Source organism: Diabrotica virgifera, chromosome 8 (assembly GCF_917563875.1).
Source record: "Diabrotica virgifera virgifera chromosome 8, PGI_DIABVI_V3a".
NCBI lineage: Eukaryota > Metazoa > Arthropoda > Insecta > Coleoptera > Chrysomelidae > Diabrotica > Diabrotica virgifera.
In genome coordinates this window covers 154,413,672-154,433,934 of record NC_065450.1, presented here as the reverse complement: position 1 = coordinate 154,433,934, position 20,263 = coordinate 154,413,672, and the positions used below count along the sequence as shown (strand labels likewise).

The 20,263-nt window shown below is 32.6% G+C and overlaps 1 protein-coding gene across 1 annotated transcript in view; it reads left to right on the top strand.

Annotated features, from left to right (window-relative positions):
* Positions 1 to 315: 315 nt before the first annotated feature.
* The window catches only part of LOC114332298 (high affinity cAMP-specific and IBMX-insensitive 3',5'-cyclic phosphodiesterase 8), a 1,526,162-nt gene continuing 1,506,214 nt past the window's right edge, over positions 316 to 20,263 (top strand). Inside the window, exon 1 of the mRNA XM_050658208.1 lies at positions 316 to 534. The gene's annotated coding sequence lies outside the window, so the exon portion shown is untranslated. The remainder of the gene's footprint in view (positions 535 to 20,263) is intronic.

Below are 20,263 nucleotides of genomic sequence, written 5' to 3'. Positions count from 1 at the left end.
TATAATCAAACATTTGGCCAATTAACCTTTACATAATTATTTAATTTGGTTAATAAAATAACTATTACAAATTTTAAAATTATCGTAGAGCTCCTGTATTTTGATTTGATAAATTATTTAAATATTATTGTTTTCTTTATTTCTTATCAACGCCATCTATTCAACGTAGCCTCTACTCCACTACAAGCATTGCGATTATTATTATCTTTCAAACATTCAGCGTTCGCGCTACACGTACCGCCACCTTCCGACCTTTTCCGAAGTCGCTGACGCAATCGCACGTGTGCTTCTGGTTGTAGACGATCAGGCGCAACTAAAGCCAGTGTGTTCGAATCTTCAAAACCGAGACACACGATCTGTGATGTTTTTATGTGCTGTGTTTGTCACATGCGCTCGTATTTGAATTAAGAGTAGGTACTAATAAAATGGCAATTAATAATTGATCTATTTGAACTCTAATAAAATTATAGAAGTGATTTGTGCGTGTTAAAAAATGCATCAGTGTTGCAAATATACCTAAACTCCGAAAAAGAGGTAGGTTATGATAATTTTTATGTGAATTTCATCTCATAAGTTGTTTTTAAAACACGATTATTTACATTCTACGAGTAGTATCAAGCAAGCATAATCTTTCTAAATGATGATTTATTACTCTTTTTACGTATTTCAATTCTATAATAAAGATAATTCGGGAGATTGCACTGGACTTGATTTTTACTAAGTTTAAAATATTTTTAGTTTACTTTAAATTGTAGCCCGGTCAAAAATAATTTGAATTTTTGGAAGACAAGATACATACCTCGAGAATTTTGTTAATTATACTTGATTTATACTTGTGTGTTTTGTAACATCTATCTTAATTATTATTATAAATAACAAATATTGAACGTTGTTACTGTTTTGAGAGGAAGCAGTAATTGATGATGTTGATTGCGATACTTTTATAAACAAATACATCACAATAAAAATGTGTTTAATTATTTAGAAAATAAAGAAAACTAACAAGGACGATAACTTAAAAATACATAAGTAAATAGTTGTTTTGGAGTGACAAGGTTAAATTAAAAATTGTGTGCCATTTATTTTGTTTATGGATTATTTCGATATAATAATGTTATTCGCGGCTTTATTTCTTGTAAATTTAAGTATACATCTTGCTTATTTTCAAACATGAAATATGTTCCCGTTCATAGATTTTTTAACTATTTACCAGTTTTCCTGTGGTAATCTTTTCTATCAAATGTTTTTTGCTCTAAATAAAGATCTAAAAATAAATACGAATTCACAGTTTTTCTGTGGCGGTTTACAAAGTTTGTAACACCTGTAGAATGCAGCACCTTTTTTTTTTTTATTTACAATTTGCTTCAACCACAAGGGTTATTAGCAATGAACTGTATTTACATCAAATTACAAAATTTAGGTATATTAAATTTGGTTAATGAGTCCTATAGTACGTAAAAAATTAAGAGTCTTACATGAATTACTTTCACTTAAACAATCTTTAATTGTAGTTGGTAACTGTTGATGTTGCCGTTCTATAACGTAGAGGGGACAGTCTATTATTATATGTTGCACTGTTAGTTCACTATCACACACATAACACATCGGAGGGGCTTCCTTCTTTAATAAAAAGTCGTGGGTGATCTTCGTATGACCAAGTCGCAATCTGGACATGAGCACTTGGTCTCTTCTCTTTGTAGGATGTTTCGACGGTGATATACTTTGTTTGATTGTTTTTAATGTAGAGTTTGATTCGTTCCAATTTGTTTGCCATTTTGTCATGATCTTGTTTTTAAAATATTGCTTTAGATCAGTATGAACGCAAGTAGTTATGATGTCTGTTAAGGGATTCTCACTCGCATTTTTTGCTAATGTGTCAGCTTTATCATTTCCACTTATCTCGCAATGTGATGGTACCCAGAGGAACTGAACTAATCTTTGATTTTGTTGGCATATCAAGAGTTCCGCCTTAATTAAGAGGAGGATAGGATGTTTGGGGTATACCCGCCTCAAGGCCGTTAATGCACTTAGGGAATCGCTAATGATTATTGAGAATTTGATGTCATGTGTGTTAACAAACTTTAATGACTGGAGGATAGCAAAGAGTTCAGCTGAGAATATGGAGGTTTGGGGAGGGAGCTGGTAGGAACTGTTATAGTTATCTGTTGTGAAAGCCGCTCCTACTCCATTTGCAGATCTGGATGCATCGGTATAAATATGGATGTGATCATTAAAACCATTTAATATCTCTAATAATCTCTGATTGAAGATTTTTGCTGGTGTGTCACCTTCCTTGAATGCAGATAGGTTTGTATTACAAGCAGGGAGAGCAATTGTCCATGGTAATATGTGTTGGCTGACTTTAAAAGTATTGTAAGTGTGTGGAATTATTGTGTCTAAGCTCTGTAACGTTGCTCTCACTCGATGATAAAACGGAGGATCCAATCTTTTCCCACAATTAAATGTCGATGGAAATCTATCTGTAAATGTGTTTTTATAAACAGGTACATGTGGGTTAGTTGATACTCTTAAGGCATACATGAGGCTAAGGTATTCTCTCCTGAGTTGAAGGGATGGTTCGCCTGATTCAACATACATACACTCAACTGAGCTTGTGTAGTGTGCTCCCAGTGCAATTCTAATTGCTGAATTATGAACTGTGTCTAGCACTTTCAATAGTGAACCTTTGGCTGAGTTGTAGGCAACAGCAGCATAATCTAGTTTTGAACGAATTAGGGTTTTGTATACATTCATAAGAGTTTGGAAATCGGCACCCCATTGTTTATGAGAGATACTTTTCATTAAGTTAAGGCCGTTTTGAACTGACAGACGGAGAGAGTGGATGTGGTCTTGCCAAGATAGTCGGCTATCCAGTTTTACTCCCAAGAAGTTGATCGATTCTGGATACTTTATTGGTAAATTTTTTAGGAAGAGTTTCGGTGGATTTACTTGTTTCTTTGGAGTTTTACTGAAGATCATTGCTTTCGTTTTAGTGGGTGAAAATTCTAGGCCAGCAGTATTCGACCAATTCTCTAGTTTGTAAATGGCTTGCTGTATATGGGTCGTCATTGTTGATATATTTTTACCACGACAGAATATAACAAGATCATCAGCAAATAGACGGGCTTTGACTAATGGGCTAAGTGACTTAGCGATGTCATTGATGGCAATAAGGAAAAGTGCAACACTAAGAGTAGACCCTTGAGGAATACCGTTTAATTGGATTTTAGAGTCTGAAAGAAAGTTGTCTATTCGAACTTTGAAGTTTCGCCTATATAAAAAATTATTAATAAACTTGATAATATTTCCTTTAATCGACCAACTTGACAGGATTCTTATGATATCTGATCTCCAGATTGTATCATATGCACGCGTTATATCAAAAAATACAGCCAGACATTCTTGACCACATCCAAATGACTCATGAATTACAGATTCAATATCCACTATGTTGTCTAATGTAGATCTGGACTTTCTAAATCCACTTTGTATAGGGCTAAGTAGCTGTCGATCTTCTAGGTACCACATTAGTCGGTTGCTTGCCATTTTTTCAAGTACTTTGCACATATTAGATGTTAGGGAGATTGGTCGGTAAGACTCTGGGTCCGATTTATTCTTGCCCTGTTTAAGAACTGGTACAATAATGGAATCGTACCAATCAATGGGGAAAACATTATTTGTCCAAATGAAATTATAAAGATCCAAAAGATATTGTTTTCCTTCCGTTGGCATAGCTTTTAAAAATGTCGTAGGGATGTTGTCAGGCCCTGGGCTAGTGTCTTTAACTTTGTTTAAAGTTTCTAACAGTTCATCCATCGTAAATATGGCATTTAGAGGTAAATTATTGTGGTCATCAAGATTTATACATGCATTATTAAATTTATTTTTATGGGCTAGGAAACTTGTAGATAGATTTTCGTCACTGCTATGTTGTTGGTATACGTTTGCTAGTACGGAGGCTATTTCTTGCTTAGTTGAATAAATATGGTTATGATGTTCTAGGTAATGAATGGTGTTAAATGATTTTTTCCCGTACATTCTGCTTATCATTTGCCAAACCTCAGAAGTCGGGGTAGATGAATTTAAAGATGATACATAATTTTTCCAGGCTTCTCTCTTACTCTTCTTTAAGGTGTATCTACAATACGCCCTTAATCTTTTGAATTCTAGCTGGTTATTTAAAGTTGGGTGCCTTCTTAATTTATAAAACGCCTTTTTTGACTCTTTAATTGCTGCTTCGCAGTGGGAATTCCACCACGGGACTGGAGCACGTTTTTTTGGAAATTTTGAATAACCTATGGACTCGTGAGCTATTGACGTTAAAAACTGTACGAGATGGAGTACTTTGGAGTTAATATCAATGTCTGTATCAAAGGGCTGAACCAACTGAGAAATTTTTTGTGAAATTAAAGAGGAATATAGAGACCAATCTGCATTTTTCAGACACCATTTATTGGATGGAATTGATGAGGAGATATGGTTATTGTTCGTAATTAGGATAGGAAAATGATCGCTTCCATGCAAATGGGATGTCACATCCCACGACAGAGTTGGTTGTAAGACAGGGTCACAGAGGGATACATCTATTGGGGATCCATTTCCGGTGGAAATATTCAACCTTGTGATTCTTCCATCGTTAAGGATATTCATATTAGAATCTGTAACAATTTGTTCGATTTTACGTCCCAAGGAATCTGTTTTTTTACCTCCCCAAAGTATATTGTGGGCATTAAAATCGCCTAATATAATACGCGGTTCTGGAATTTGATTGAAGAGTTCAGTTATTTCTTTTATGGACGGGTCTAAGTTCGGAGGAAAATAAATATTACATATATTGACTTTGTGGGGGCCTTTTATAGATACTGCTGTTGCCTCCAACTCAGTTCTTAAACGTATTACTTCGGTATTAAATGAGTTATGGACATATATTACTACTCCCCCACTAGCATGGCTAGCAGTTATTCTGTTCTTATAATACGGAGTATAGTTTCTTAAATTATGACAGTTATCTTCTTTGAAGTGGGTTTCTTGTAGGCATATTACAGATGGTTTAAACTTAGCTATAATTAATTTAAGTTCTTCTAAATGGGTGTAATACCCATTTAGGTTCCATTGCAGTATACAGTTGAATGTTGTATTAAATTTCAGCAGAGGCGTCGCTGCTGTATTCACTGTGATCAGTAGAGAAAGCGGATAATAATAGCTGTTTATTAATCTTAGTTTTTAATCTTGTACAGCGACTTTTCAGATACTTGGGAGTTAATGCTGGATGGATTTTAGTTAAAAAATTGAGTAGTCCTTCGATATCTTCTGTATACGTTTTTGCAATGCTGAGAGGATCTGCAGAGCCGTATGAATTTTCAAAGAAATCAATTAGTTCTTCCTGGGTTAAATATCCGTTGTCAGAATTATCTTGGAAAAAAGAACTAGTGCATTTAATAAGATCTTCTGCTAAAGTCTTATTATCTTCAGGAATAGTTTTTGCTTTCTTAGATTTACGCAGAGGTTCTTTAAATGGGTTCTGGTCTACTGATGTTGAAGGAGACGTTATTTCTGACACCGCTCGTTTAGACGATTGAGTGTCAGAGGGTGTAGGAGGTTGATTTTGGCTGTGATTATTCATTTCAACATTATCTGGCTGGATAGGTGTTTGAATGGGATTTGAATCAAATAGAGAAGTATTGGTTGTTTCTTTTGATTGTGGACTGGTGGATTGTTGCGAAGATTGTGAAGGATGGATAGTTGGCTGAGCATCTGTTATGATAGGGTGGCAATTTTGGATATAATTTGGTTGAGCAGTAGGTGATGAATTTTCGATAGATGTTTGAGTGTTTGTATTTTTTTGCACTGAGAGGCTAGATGAACTTGTTCTTTACAAATGTAACAAGACTGTTTTTCAAGTGAAAAATAAATTCGATAATTGATTTGTTCATAGTTAATTAATATAGACTCAGGAATATTTTCCAGATTTTTAGGAGAAATGTAAGTATAACGTCGGAAACTCAAGATATGCTTAAATAAAGAGTTAGTTGTACCTATTCTTAGAAAATCCAATGGAGTTATTTGATGAATTGCAAAATTTTGTAGTTGAGTCTCTATAATACTGTGAGGTATTGATGGGGGGACATTAGAAATTATCAGTTTTTCGCTTGGTGTGACTAACTTCCTGGCTTGGATACGTTCCTGATTGATTACTATTGTTCCATTATCTGTTCTTAAAAATTCGGTGACTGTTTCTTCAGTAGTAAAATATACGCAAATACGATCATTTACAATCCTGGAAATGGCGAGAATTTTATTGGGATCGACTTTAGTTGCTATGGCATTTAAATAATCTTCAATTTTTGTATTTGGAAGTGAATTGAATAAAATGGCTTGGTTTTTGCTTGCGAATTTTTTGTTAGGTTGAGTCAGAGCGGTTGAATATAATTTTGATTGATTGGATGGATTAATGACATCTTGAGAATTTTGAAGTTCAGAAGATCTCTCCTCTGAAATTTCCTGCATATTGGGCCTATGTTGCCTGATTACGGCCCTTGTGCTTGGACAGGTTCATTAGTAATTAAGCTACTTAATTACCTCGTTACTGGTATTTATAACCGTTGTTTACTGTTTGTTGATTAAAAAATAGTAATAAAGATGATCTAACTTACAGTTTGATCCCAAAATCGGATTAAGCACTATATAATACACTATTATACCAACTTTGATAATTTTCTAACAAGTAAAACCACCTTAATTTTGATAAAAACTAAGAGCTAATCGGAAACACTGTTTACTAGTTAAGAAACCCAAAATTAACATCAATGCAGCACCTTTGCGTTATTCGTTCCTTCGAATACGGTCCAGAATTCTATGGAATCGAATGCCTTATTGTAATCCACAAATACCAAATGAAGAGGTTCGTTGTATTCGTTACACTTTTCGATAAGTGTCCTTATTGTCTGTAGGTGTTCTGCAATACCGCTTTTCAACAGGCTGGTACCTAACTATCGAATTTACTTGAAAGTCTGTTGTTAGTAATTATTTTGGTAAGAAGGTTTTACGGATATGGTAACAGGCCCATTGGTCTGTAATTTTCGAGTTTGTGTTTTTCTCCTTTCTTGTGTAGTAGAAGTAACTGCGCATTTTGCAAAGAGGTTGGAATAGCACCCCCAAAGATACATTTGTTCACTAAGATTTAAACTGCTTAAAAATAGTTTGACCTCCAGCTGTGATCATCTCCTTTGTTATTCCATTATCTCCAGGAGTTTTTCCACTTTTGGTAGTGTTTCAGATCCTACATTTAGTATTCTTAGTTCCATATCGTGGGTTTCAGGTTTTGCTATACTGGACGAGTATAATTATATCTTATAATCTATCTAATCTTCAACAATGCTTACTAATCTGGATTTTATCGTTTATAATGATTCCATTTTTATCTTTTATCTGATGTACTTGTTGTCAGTCTTTGCTATTTAGAGTTTTTAACACTTTCATACTCTTGTTCTTCTTCACAATACTTTCAATTTTTTCGGCATTTCCTTATATTCGGTATATCCCTGATGTCTTGTCGTATTCTCGTTCTTATTGCCTTATTCAGTTCCTTATATTCTAGTGAATTTCGATCCATGCAGCTTCTGTCCTTAGGGAAGCCGCACACCAAAGAAACATGAAACGTAAAACATAAAACATGAAACGTGAAACACGTTTCATGAAAATAAAACAATGCTAAACCAATAGAAGACCGCATACGAATGAAACGAGTGTGATTCATGCGTGTGAAACATTTTTATTTTCGGAAGGCGTGCACCAAAGAAACATGAAACGTGAAACATAAAACATGAAACGTGAAACACGTTTTATGGAAATAAAACACTGCTAAACAAATAGACGTCCGCCCATGGTACTTGAATAGACAATAACAAGAAAATATCGTTTTTTTTAAACCAGGACCCACAATAAAACAATGTAAATGTTTAAATACTCATTCTATAAAATGATTGAAATTTAACAAGATGATTATTTAATTCATTTGCAACCAAATATTATGTACTATGGTTATGATTTTTGGACAGTAATAAAAGAGTTGTCACAACAGCAACGACCTCGTCGTCATCACTTTCCATTATTAAATATACAAATTTTGTTTTTGTTTCTTTGATATATATTTTGTTTCTTTCTCTAATATAATAGTGTAGGAAATAGAGGTTGAACTTCGCAAACTGGACACAAGTTTTTTTTCTGCTATATCAAGAAGTGATATGAGCCTAACTTTTTCTTAAAAGATTTCGCCCCGAAACACCAATTTTCATCCCTTTAAAGTGGGTAGGGAAAAACCCTACTTCATGAATTGAGTTTTTTATAAAATATATTATGGTTATTGCAACATACCTGAAGAAACTACTCCTTTCCCTGAAAATAAGTTTGGCGGGCATGTTCTTACGATTTTCTCATTACCTATATATTTTTTTGAAACAAAGCTTATATATAATGAAATACCACTAATTGCTCTACAAATAAGTTCCTATGCATTTTTTTCGTATAAGCAACTGTTACGGCAAAGTGGCGCCGTAAACCTCAGACATGCTTTGGCGGGCTCCAGTTTTTGTTTTTTTTTGTCACCTATTCATTCTATTGACAACGTACTTATGACAAATACACCACATTTGCTACACATTATAACCTATACATATTTTACTTTCTTTGCACCCTAAAGCCCCAGTGGTGGCCCAGAGTCAATTTTTGCATATTTTCTTTATTCATTTTCCTTTTTATTTTGGAGGAAGTTTTGTGGACAATATGGGGGTAAATTATACACATTTGTAAATAACACTTGTACATGGGTAATCGCTGAAAGTTTTTTTACGCTAACATAAGCGGTTCAGATGGTATAAAAAGGGGTTTTTTAAACTTTAACACCCTGTAATTAAACAATGGGCAGTTGCCCTTAGATGAAACCTATACCAAAAAATCAGCCATTTATTTGTGATAAATTGCCGCTGGGTTGCTTCTTGATTACCATTACGGCTAGGGAAAGAATATATTTCTTTGAAAACATCTTTTTTTAAAACTTGTTAACTTTGGGGAGCCACCCCCGCTAAACGGTTTGTGATAGACATATGCTGTCGCGGAATAAATTGTAGGAAATATAGTCCTCTTCATATTTTTCTATTAAGGAATTTTTTGCAATAACGTACAGGAAGGTCTACGTTTCGCAAAAACCATAAACTACCCCCTTTATAGGAATGAAAATGGTTGTTTCGGGGTGAAATCTTTTAAGAAAAAGTTTGTCTCCTTAAAAGCACCCCTTGATATACCAGACAAAAAATAAAACCGGACTTGTGTCGAGTTTGCGAAGTTCAACCTCTGTTTCCTACACTAATAACATGAAACGGTTTCGTTCTTCACAATTTACTTGTTTCATGTTTCACGTTTTATGTTTCACGTTTATTTGATATTAAAAAGCAATTAAAGAGCGGCGCCGACAGCAACGACCACGTCATCACTTTCCATTGCCGACTATACAAATTTTTATTTTTGTTTCTTCGATTAGTAATATCACATGAAACGGTTACTTTGTTTACAATTTAATTGTTTCATGTTTCACGTTTCATGTTTCCCGTTTCATGTTTCACGTCTCATGTTTTACGTTTCATGTTTCACGTTTCATGTTTCTTTGATGTGTATGTGTTGCCTAATCATCTGCTGTGTTTCTGTCTTTAATTTATTATGTTTCGGTTTCGTTATCGTATGGGCTTTTTCCGCAGTGATTATACTCGTTCTTATCGTTTCTTCCAAATAATTTATGTCTTTTTCTTTTAATTCTTCTATTGACTTTAGGTTAAACTCAATATGTTTCTGGTAATTGGTACTTTTTGCATAAGTTCGTTAGTTGTGTTCTTTTTTGCAAGCTTAATTTGTTTCTTTCTAATTTTTTATTGATGAGTATTTTTGCTCTTATGACCATGGATTTACCATGGTCTCCCATGATTCTTTTGAAATGAGCTCTTTCTGTCATTGCTTTGGAAATATCTTCACGGAATTTCTCTATTTATTTATCTGTTGATTGGTTAGTGGGAGCGTATACTTAAACTATTTGCGTATATACCTACAGTGATGAGCGCGATAATAACCGGCAAAATAATGCAAAAGATGGAAAACATAATACATTAGTAAAACGAGATGAAACCAGTAGAGATGGAAATTATTTATCGATATAAACGTACAAATTAACATTACATTACATAGTTTCCCACTTTTAGACGTATCTTAGAAGTATGACAAGTGTCACTATGACAGGAGAATTTTATAAATACTCCTGTAACAGACGTTTAAAGGTTGGAAACGATTGAATGGTTGCACGAACAGATCTTAAGCTCCAGCTTAGCTAAGCTCTACTTATAGATAGGACCTCCTTGAGTATCACTTACGTTGCACCATAATTTTAGATTCTTACCTTATTATCAATTATATTTATTATGGTATTCTTATTGTAATATATTATAATTATATTACAGTGATGAGCGCCCTAAAAACCGGCAAAATAGCACAAAGGATGGAAAACTATTAAGTTGTGAGATAAACAGAAATGAAACTAGTCGAGCTGGGAAATTTAGCAATATTAACCTAAAAATTTACATTATATTGATTGTTTCCCACCTTTAGACATATCAGACGAGTTTGGCAACTACCACTGTCATAGTGACAGTTTTAGTTGACATACTCCTCTGATACGTGTAAAGGTGGGAAACAATCAATATAATGTGAATTTATATGTTAATATCGCTACATTTCCCAGCTCGACTAGTTTCATTTCTTTTTATCTCACAACTTTAGGTTTTCCATCTTTTGTGCTATTTTGGCGGTTATTAGCATGCTCATCACTGTATATTAATTCTTATGATATTCTTGACTTAAGCTTAATATCTGTTGCTGCAACCGGGCATTAGTAATGTAATGTTAATTTATATGTTTATATCGATAATTTCCACTTTTATTAGTTTCATCTCTTTGTATTCCACAATGTATAATGCTTTCCATCTTTTGCGTTACTTTGCCGGTTATTAGCGCGCTCATCACTATATACAGGGTGTCCAAAAACTCTACTGACAAATGAAGACAGGAGATTTCTCAGATAATTTCAAGACAATTTAATCAAATTCACCTAGTCCGAAAATGCTTCCTAAGGGAGCTAGAGCTGTTTTAAGATGGCGTCTTGTAATTAGTTTTTCTTAAATACCTCCAGAATGCTTATAGTTAGAAAAACGAAAATTGGTAGGCATGTCTACCTTCCGTAAGTAAATCGATTTCATCCATTGCGAATTTCTAGTACCGGTCATAGGCGTCCGTTTTGGGTAGGGCAACGGATATTTTATCGCATAAGTTTTTTGGCTTTAACTTTTAAGCATTTTTGCTTAAATATTAAAGGCAAAATTTATGAAATAAAATAACCGTTGACCTACCCAAAACGGATGCACATGACTGGTACTAGAAATTCGCAATTAATGAAATCGATTCGTCTCTGGAATTCTTTATAATAAAAAAAAATAAATAAATATTTTTTTTTAAATTCAAGAAACGAATAATTTTCAAATTGATTTTTCTACAAAACGGTGCATTCTATCGACTTAAGCAAGAGCAAGTTTTAGTACTAGACTACCTCACAATTTATTAATCTAGAGTCAAAGATGTTAAAAATGAAAGACCAAAAAGTTATGCGATAAAATAACCGTTGCCCTACCCAAAACGGACGCCTATGACCGGTACTAGAAATTCGAAATGGATGGAATCGATTTATGTCTGAAATATAAATACGCGTAGAAATTCTCGTTTTTCTAAATAGAAGCATTCTGGAGATATTAAAAAAAAACTAATTACCAGACGCCGTCTTCAAGTAGCTCTTGTTCTCTTTTAGGCAAGCCGCACACCAAAGAAACATGAAACGAAAAACATGAAACATGACACGTGAAACATGTTTCATGAAAATAAAACACTGCTTAACAAATCTCAGAGTCGGCCTACCAATGAAACGAGTGTGATTCATGCTCATGACACATTTTTATTTTCGGAGAGTTTCATAAATGGCCGGACGTAGGTATATTTGTTTAGCAGTGTTTTGTTTCCATGAAACGTAATTTACGTTTCATGTTTCTTTGATGTGCGGCCTCCTTAGGCAAGCCGCACACCAACGAAACATGAAACGAAAAACATGAAACATGAAACGTAAAACACGTTTCATGAAAATTAAACACGGCTAAACAAATCTTGAAATCCTCCTACCCATGAAACGAGTGTATTCATGCTCATAACACATTTTTATTTTCGGAAAGTTTCATAAATGGCCGGACGTCTATTTGTTTAGCAGTGTTTTATTTCCATGAAACGTGATTTACGTTTCATGTTTCTTTGATGGCCTTAGGCACATCAAAGAAACATGAAACGTAAATTACGTTTCATGGAAATAAACCACTGCTAAACAAATATATGTCCGGTCATTTATGAAACTCTCCGAAAATAAAAATGTGTCATGAGCATGAATCACACTCGTTTCATTGGTAGGCGGACTTTGAGATTTGTTTAGCAGTGTTTTCTTTTCATGAAACATGCTTTTCGTTTCATGTTTCATGTTTTTCGTTTCATGTTTCTTTGGTGTGCGGCTTGGCTTAGGAAGCATTTTCAGACTAGGTGAATTGGGTTAAATTGTCCTAAAATTATTTGAGGAATCTCCTGTCTTCGTTTGTCGGTAGAGTTTCTGGACTCCCTGTATAGTATATATGTTATAGTCAAAGCCCGAATTTCAGGCACTCCTAGGTTTGACTAGGCAATCCTCAGGTCTGACTGACGGTCTTAGTCAAAGCCCGAAATAAATTACAGTTTTGGCCTTTGACTAGTCAAACCTAGGAGAGACCAAGTTGGTCAGGCAAAGGTCGAAATTTAATTTTGTGAAATCGGGGTTTGACTAGTCAAACCCCGATTAGCTATTTAAATGTCGTAATTTGTTAGATTAGGTTTAATTAAACGTCATTTTTTAATTTTATTGTTTATTATTTTTATTGTAAAAATTAGTGTTTATTCTCACATATTGAGGCATTATGGCATTTAGAGTTGCTCAATACGTTAGACCTTTTACACTTACATAATTCTGAAGAGCATTTCTTATTGCAGTAGCGTTTTATAAAACCTTGACCCCCAAATTTAGGATCTTTTGTACTAATTTCTCTTAGAGGCAGCTTAACGTCTGGAACATCTTCGAAATTAAGAAATTCTCTTTGAAAAAAAAGTGTGTGTATTGTTCCGTATTTCGTACCAACTCTATATAAACCGTCAATTGTTTTATCTTGCATAATACCCAAAATATTTCGAGCATCTCCTTTGGTTCTATCTAAGTAAATAAAGGAAAGGCGATTGAAGGTCTTCATACCCAGGCTAATGCTATGAAACAATTAAATGAAAAAAAATGTCCTCCAATTTCGATCGGAAAAACTGTAACAATACCTATACTTATCCCCAGATTTGATAGAGCCAAAGGAGATGCTCGAAATATTTTGGGTATCATACAAGATAAAATAATTGACGGTTTATATAGAGTTGATACGAAGTACGGAACAATAAACACACTTTTTTCAAGAAATCAAATAAGAGAATGCAAAGAGAATTTTCTTAATTTCGAAGATGCTCCAGACATTAAGCTACCTCTAAGAGAAATTAGTAGGTACAAAATATTATAAATTTGGAGGATAAGGCTTTATAAAATGCTACTGCAATAAAAAATGCTCTTCAAAATTATGTAAGTGTAAAAGGTCTAACGTATTGTGCAACTCTCTAAATGCCATAATGCCTCAACATGTGAGAATAAACACTAATGCTTTTATTTTAATTACGACAATATAAAAATAATTAACATTAAAATTAAAAAATGAAGTTTTTTTAAACCTAATCTAACAATTAATTATTTATATGGGAAATAAGCCACAATTAAAATGAAAAAAATAATTTTATTAACGTTTCGACGCCCAAAATCGGGTACCGTTGTCAAAATACAAAATATTACTAAAATAAACAAAAGTGTTGTTGCTGAGCAAAAAAATTCTTCTAATAATTTATTTAATCTCACTCATTTATATTGGCAATTCAGACATATATTATACATTTTAAAGTAGAAGACTTTAAAATGATATTGCCAATATTTATGAGTTGCGTTCCTGGGACGACTTACTGAAAGATAGTTCATTCGATTACATGAAATCAACCCCAACTCAAGAATATCCGTCATAAAAAATTATAGCATGTGATCTGTCTTTAAAAAGACAACCAAATGCAACGACAGTAAAATTCTTGCGTTAGAGACTTCATAGTAAATCACAAGGGAAAACCAGGAAAAACCCTGTGATACTATCCCGACATCGTAAGTATTTGGTCTTACATTAATTTACTCTCAAAAAATAATACCAAATTCTGACTTGTAAGATGTTTAAATTATAAATAATATTAATAATACTAGATATATAAGTAATAGTAAAATATAAAATATGTACTAGCTCGATATTATTGACTTACTAATCTTGGTATTTTCTTTCTATTGACTTCCTCTGTCAGTATGGGTAACCACATCCTACTGTATTCTACCGAGGAATTTGCGACACAATTGGTTTCATTTAGCATAATTAGAGCCGCTTCTTTGATTTTTCTCTTTTTACTATCTGATTCTTTCAGGACTATACTTGAATCTCTCCACTAAACTCTATGTTCATTATCCCATGCGTGTTGACATATTTGAGATCTCTCAAATTCTCTATTTTTAATATAAGATTGATGTTCACTTATTCTAACGTCTAATGGTCTTGATGTCTCACCTAAATAAAATTGTTCGCATTCACAAAGTATTTTATAAATGCAATTCTTTGTTCTTTCTTGATCATTGTTAGGTTTAGTTTTAGATAGAATAGATCTCAATGTGTTTGTTGTTTTGAATGTTGTTGAAATGTTGAATTTATTTCCTATTGTTTTAAGTTTCTCGGATAGTCCTTTTATATATGGTATTGATATTTTCCTCGTACTATTTCTGGTGAATGTTGTAGGATCCCGTTCTAAGTTGTTCTGTTCCATTAGATCCAATCTTGACAATTCCTTATTTATAAACGATAAAGGATAATCATTTTTTAATAAAACAGATGTTAACAATTGTTTTTCTGCTAAAAAGGAATTTTTGTTAGAACAAGTAATTTTGGCTCTATCATATAAGGATTTAATGATTCCCTTTTTAACGTTGATGTTGTGATTTGACTTGTAATTGAGATATCTGTTGGTGTGTGTTGGTTTTCTATACACTTGAGTCTCATATCCAATATCCTTCTTTGAGATCAAAACATCGAGGAAAGGTAGGCTGTTATTGTATTCCTTTTCCATTGTAAATTTTATTGTCTCTTCTTGATCGTTTATAATATTCAGGAACGTATAGAAACGCTTCAGAACAACACTAATCTAACAAATTACAACATTTTAATAGCTGATCCGGGTTTGACTAGTCAAACCCCGATCTGATAAAATTAAATTTCGGCCTTTGCCTGACCAACTTAGTCTCTCCTAGGTTTGACTAGTCAAAGGCCGAAACTATAATTTATTTCGGGCTTTGACTAAGACCGTCAGTCAGACCTGAGGATTGCCTAGTCAGACCTAGGAGTGCCTGAAATTCGGTCTTTGACTATAACATATACATACTATTTTCTACAGCAAGGTATGAAAATTTAATTATTGTTCTTCTATAATATTTTTTCAACCAAATCTGTGTTGTAGGCTAATTCACCTTCCACAATTATGACATTTTTAAGGGTTTTGAAAAAAAAAGTAGTGCTTTGAAGATTTTCGTTTGAAGTGAAGCTGTCCTTACGTAGGTTTTTGCTATTATCCCCCAGTTTGGAGGGGCCTAATTCTTCCTCAGGCTTGTGTGTTTTATAACATCTATCTTAAATATTATTATAAATAACAAATATTTAACGTTGTTACGGTTTTGAAAGGAAGCAGTAATTGATGATGTTGATTGCGATACTTTTATAAACAAATACGTCACAATAAAAATGTGTTTAATTATTTAGAAAATAAAGAAAACTTAACAAGGACGATAACTTAAAAATACATAAGTAAATAGTTGTTTCGGAGTGACAAGGTTAAATTAAAAATTTTGTGCAATTTATCTTGTTTATGGATTATTTCGATATAATAATGTTATTCGCGGCGTTATTTCTGGTAAAAAGTATAAATCTGGCTTATTTTTAAACATGAAATGTGTTCCCGTTCGTAGATTGGTTAACTATTTACCAGTTTTACTGTGGTATTCTTTTCTATCAAATGTTTTTTGCTCTAAATAAAGATCTAAAAATAAATACGAATACCTACATAGTTTTTCTGTGGCGGTTTACAAAGTTTGTAACACCTGTAGAATGCAGCAATTTAAATAATATCTTAAGTCCACATTTTCGTGGGTATATTCATGTAGCTACAATAATAACGAAGATAAATCATTTTATTCATAACTGTGTCTTCTTCTTCTTTAATAATCTTAATTTTCACTTTTGAGATTGCAGCTCTGAACAAGTTGATGGAACTGCAATTATACCACTTTCTCAGATTGTTGAACCAGGAGATGCGTCTTCTTCTAATACTTTGTTTTCCCTGTATTTTTCCCTGTATTATGGTTTGTAGCAACACATATTTATCTCCTCTCATAACGTGGCCGAGATATTGTAATTTTCTTATCTTAATCGTATTCATAATTTCCTTTTTCATCTTTCTGAGGACCTCAACATTTGTTATTCGGTCTACCCAACTTATTTTTAATATTCTTCGGTAGGTCCCCATCTCGAATGCTTAAAGTCGATCGCTTATTTCTTACTTTATTTATTTATTTATTTATTTATTTATTTATTTGTTATCCAAACAGACCTATAAGGTCTAATTTCAAGGATAAAATACAATAAGTTTTTTCTAAAATAAATATCTATACAAAAACATAAGAAATAAAAATAACAAAAAAAAAAAAACAAAATAAATAGTAGGTCTAACATATCAAATAATACAAACCATTTTTATATTATCCATAAGACAAGACTTACTAATCCTATGCCGATAAATTAATAATTTGTCGTAACACTATTCCCCGAAATACATTTTGTGAGACTGACCAATCTAAATGAGTTAGAGTATTGATGTTATTAGCTAGTCGAAACATGGTCACCAGAGGAGCCCTGGTGGTAGTAGATAATAGTGGAATATTAAACATTAACATATTGCGAGTTAATCTTAATGGTACATTAAGGGCTGGTTGTTCGAACGCTAATCAGCATTAATCACTATCAAATATTTAATTACTGTCACAACTGTCAATGTCAACTTTGGTTGGGTTGCCGAAAACATAATTATTGATGACAATTATGAAATTATGTAATCAATTATGTTAATAATTGTTATATTAATTGACTAACTAATCTCATAATTATAATTAACTATGTTTTCAGCAACCCAACCAAAGTTGACATTGACAGTTGTGACAGTAATTAAATATTTGATAGTGATCAATGTTGATTAGCGTTCGAACAACCGGCCCTGAACCTAATCAAAGCTAGAATTTCAGGTGAATTAATTTTATTGTTAATTATTTGATGTAAAAATATTAAATCTGTAAGTTTCCGTCTGTCTTCTAATGATTATTTCATTCATAGGAGATTCTGACCAATAGAAAGCTACAGAAATTCAAATTAAGGTGATAATTTTTGATAATATCCCGTCGTCAAGTATATTACGTCAGATGCTCTTCGTTGCTACGAAAAAATACATTCAGTGACATTAATGACAATTATTAATGTTTTAAAAATTATAAAAGTGATGACTTTCAACCGTAAAATATTTTATATCAACTGTGTGTTTAACAGTATTAATTTGTACTTACATAAATAAATTACAATAAAATTTTGGTTTTGAACAGTTTTATTCATGAAATAATCGCAACTAATTGCACACGATCTCTAAAATTAATATAGAATTTTTGCCCTGGTGACACTTTGACATAATTTCACTCGCCTTCGGCTGTGAAATTAAAACTGTCAAAGTGTCACTCGGGAAAAATTCCATAATTTTAGAGCTCTTGTGCAATTACTACCGATAATATTTTAAATTCATTTCTAAGGCGAGTGGTTCTAAATTCAGTATAATCTGGTCGTATGTGATATTTTTTAAGAGGAAACAGTAGCGATCAACAGGTAGCAAAAACGCGTTCCAAGATTGCGGCTGTAATTTTGAATATTTTTTCGAAATATTTGGCACACGTATTCGTAATATAATAAAGAATGGCGGTACAGAGCCCAATTTGAAAAATATATTAATATGTGGAAATTACTCTGTAATTAAATACAATATTAAAAAAACGAGCCTGTACCGCCATTAAGAAGAACAAAAAATACACTTTCTTCAAATAAACTTTTTTATCCGATGCCTAGATTTTGTGTCATTTTGGAACTACTAAAATTTTTTATTTCATTAGTAGTTCCAAAATGACACAAAATCTAGGCATCGGATAAAAAAGTTTATTTGAAGAAAGTGTATTTTTTTGTTCTTCTTAATGGCGGTACAGGCTCGTTTTTTTAATATTGTATTTAATTACAGAGTAATTTCCACATATTAATATATTTTTCAAATTGGGCTCTGTACCGCCATTCTTTATTATATTACGAATACGTGTGCCAAATATCTCGAAAAAATATTCACAATTACAGCCGCAGTCTTGGAACGCGTTTTGGCTACCTGTTGATCGCTACTGTATCACCTTAAAGTAAAGATATCTTAAAAATTAATTTTGAATTTTTTCCAGAGTATCTAATGCAGTTTCAGTTTGATACTCACCAAACCAAATATGAGCTCCAAATTCTAATTTTGCCCTTACTAAAGTATAGTACAAAATTTTAAGAGTTGCTATATTTCTAAAATTAAAGGTTTGTCTAATTATAAACCCTAATAATCGATTTGCAGACTTCGTTATATTATTGATGTGGCCAGCGAAAGATAATAAATTATTATAGGTGATGCCTAAATCTTTTACCTCTGTACAACGCAGTGTAAAGTTTCTTCATTAATTTTATATTCAAATATAATAGGATCTTTTAAACCTGTTACGGTAAATATACAGCATTTTTTCACATTAAAGTACATATAACTTGTTGCAATAGCTCCATTCAAGTAAATTATTTAGATCTTTTTGTAATAATACAGTCTCTAACAGTTTGTATGCGTTTGAAGGGTTTTAAATCATCAGCAAATAGAAGACATTGTAAATATTTCAATACTGATGGTAAGTCATTAATAAAAAGTACAAATAAAAGAGGCCCCAGATTAAAACCTTGTGGCACTCCCGAATTAGCTTCAAATTTACCTGACGTATTCCCATTGTGTTTAACTATAAAATATCTGTTTTGCAAATAATTTTTTATTAATTCGATAAAATTCTTTGATAAACCAAACTTAGTAAATTTTGATAATAACACCTCATGGTCAACCGTATCAAATGCTTTACGAAAGTCTGTATATACAGTATCTAATTGGGACTTTGATTCTAAAGTTTCATATGCTCGATTCATGTAAATAAATAAGTTTGAACTAGTAGATTTACTGGCTACAAAACCATGTTGCTGAGATACTAAAAACTTTTCGACATAATGATATATACTAGAATAAATAATTTGTTCGAATAGTTTAGCTGGTGCACACATTATCGATATCGGCCTATAATTTTCTACATTCATTTTATTACCTGTTTTAAATATAGGAGTTACAATACCAGTTTTCCATACTACAGGATAGCTATTAGAGGAAACTATTAAATTAAATATATGAAGCAATGGTTTTTCTAACCATTCACCACAAGCTTTAAGAACATACGGCGGAATCCCATCAGTCTTCTTAATTCCTTATATTTATCTAAATAGTAATTGGAAACAAGCTTTAATTTTTTATATCTATCTTTTTCTTTTAATAAATCTCTAATTTCTTTAGTAAACCAGACCAGATATTTTTTTAAATTTATATTTGATGGATTCGACCGTTACTTGATGGAAGTTCATTTTATCTAACAGTAAAACACTGAAAACGTTTGTTTTCTAACTTCCACAAAATTTATTATAACTAAGTGACTACAGCTGTTTCGGCGGAGTGCCTTTCTCAAGTGATATAGTTTACAATGTGTTTGCCTTTTTAAGTCTTCAACTGAAGAGGTTGAGGAGTGGGGAGCTGTTTGTCT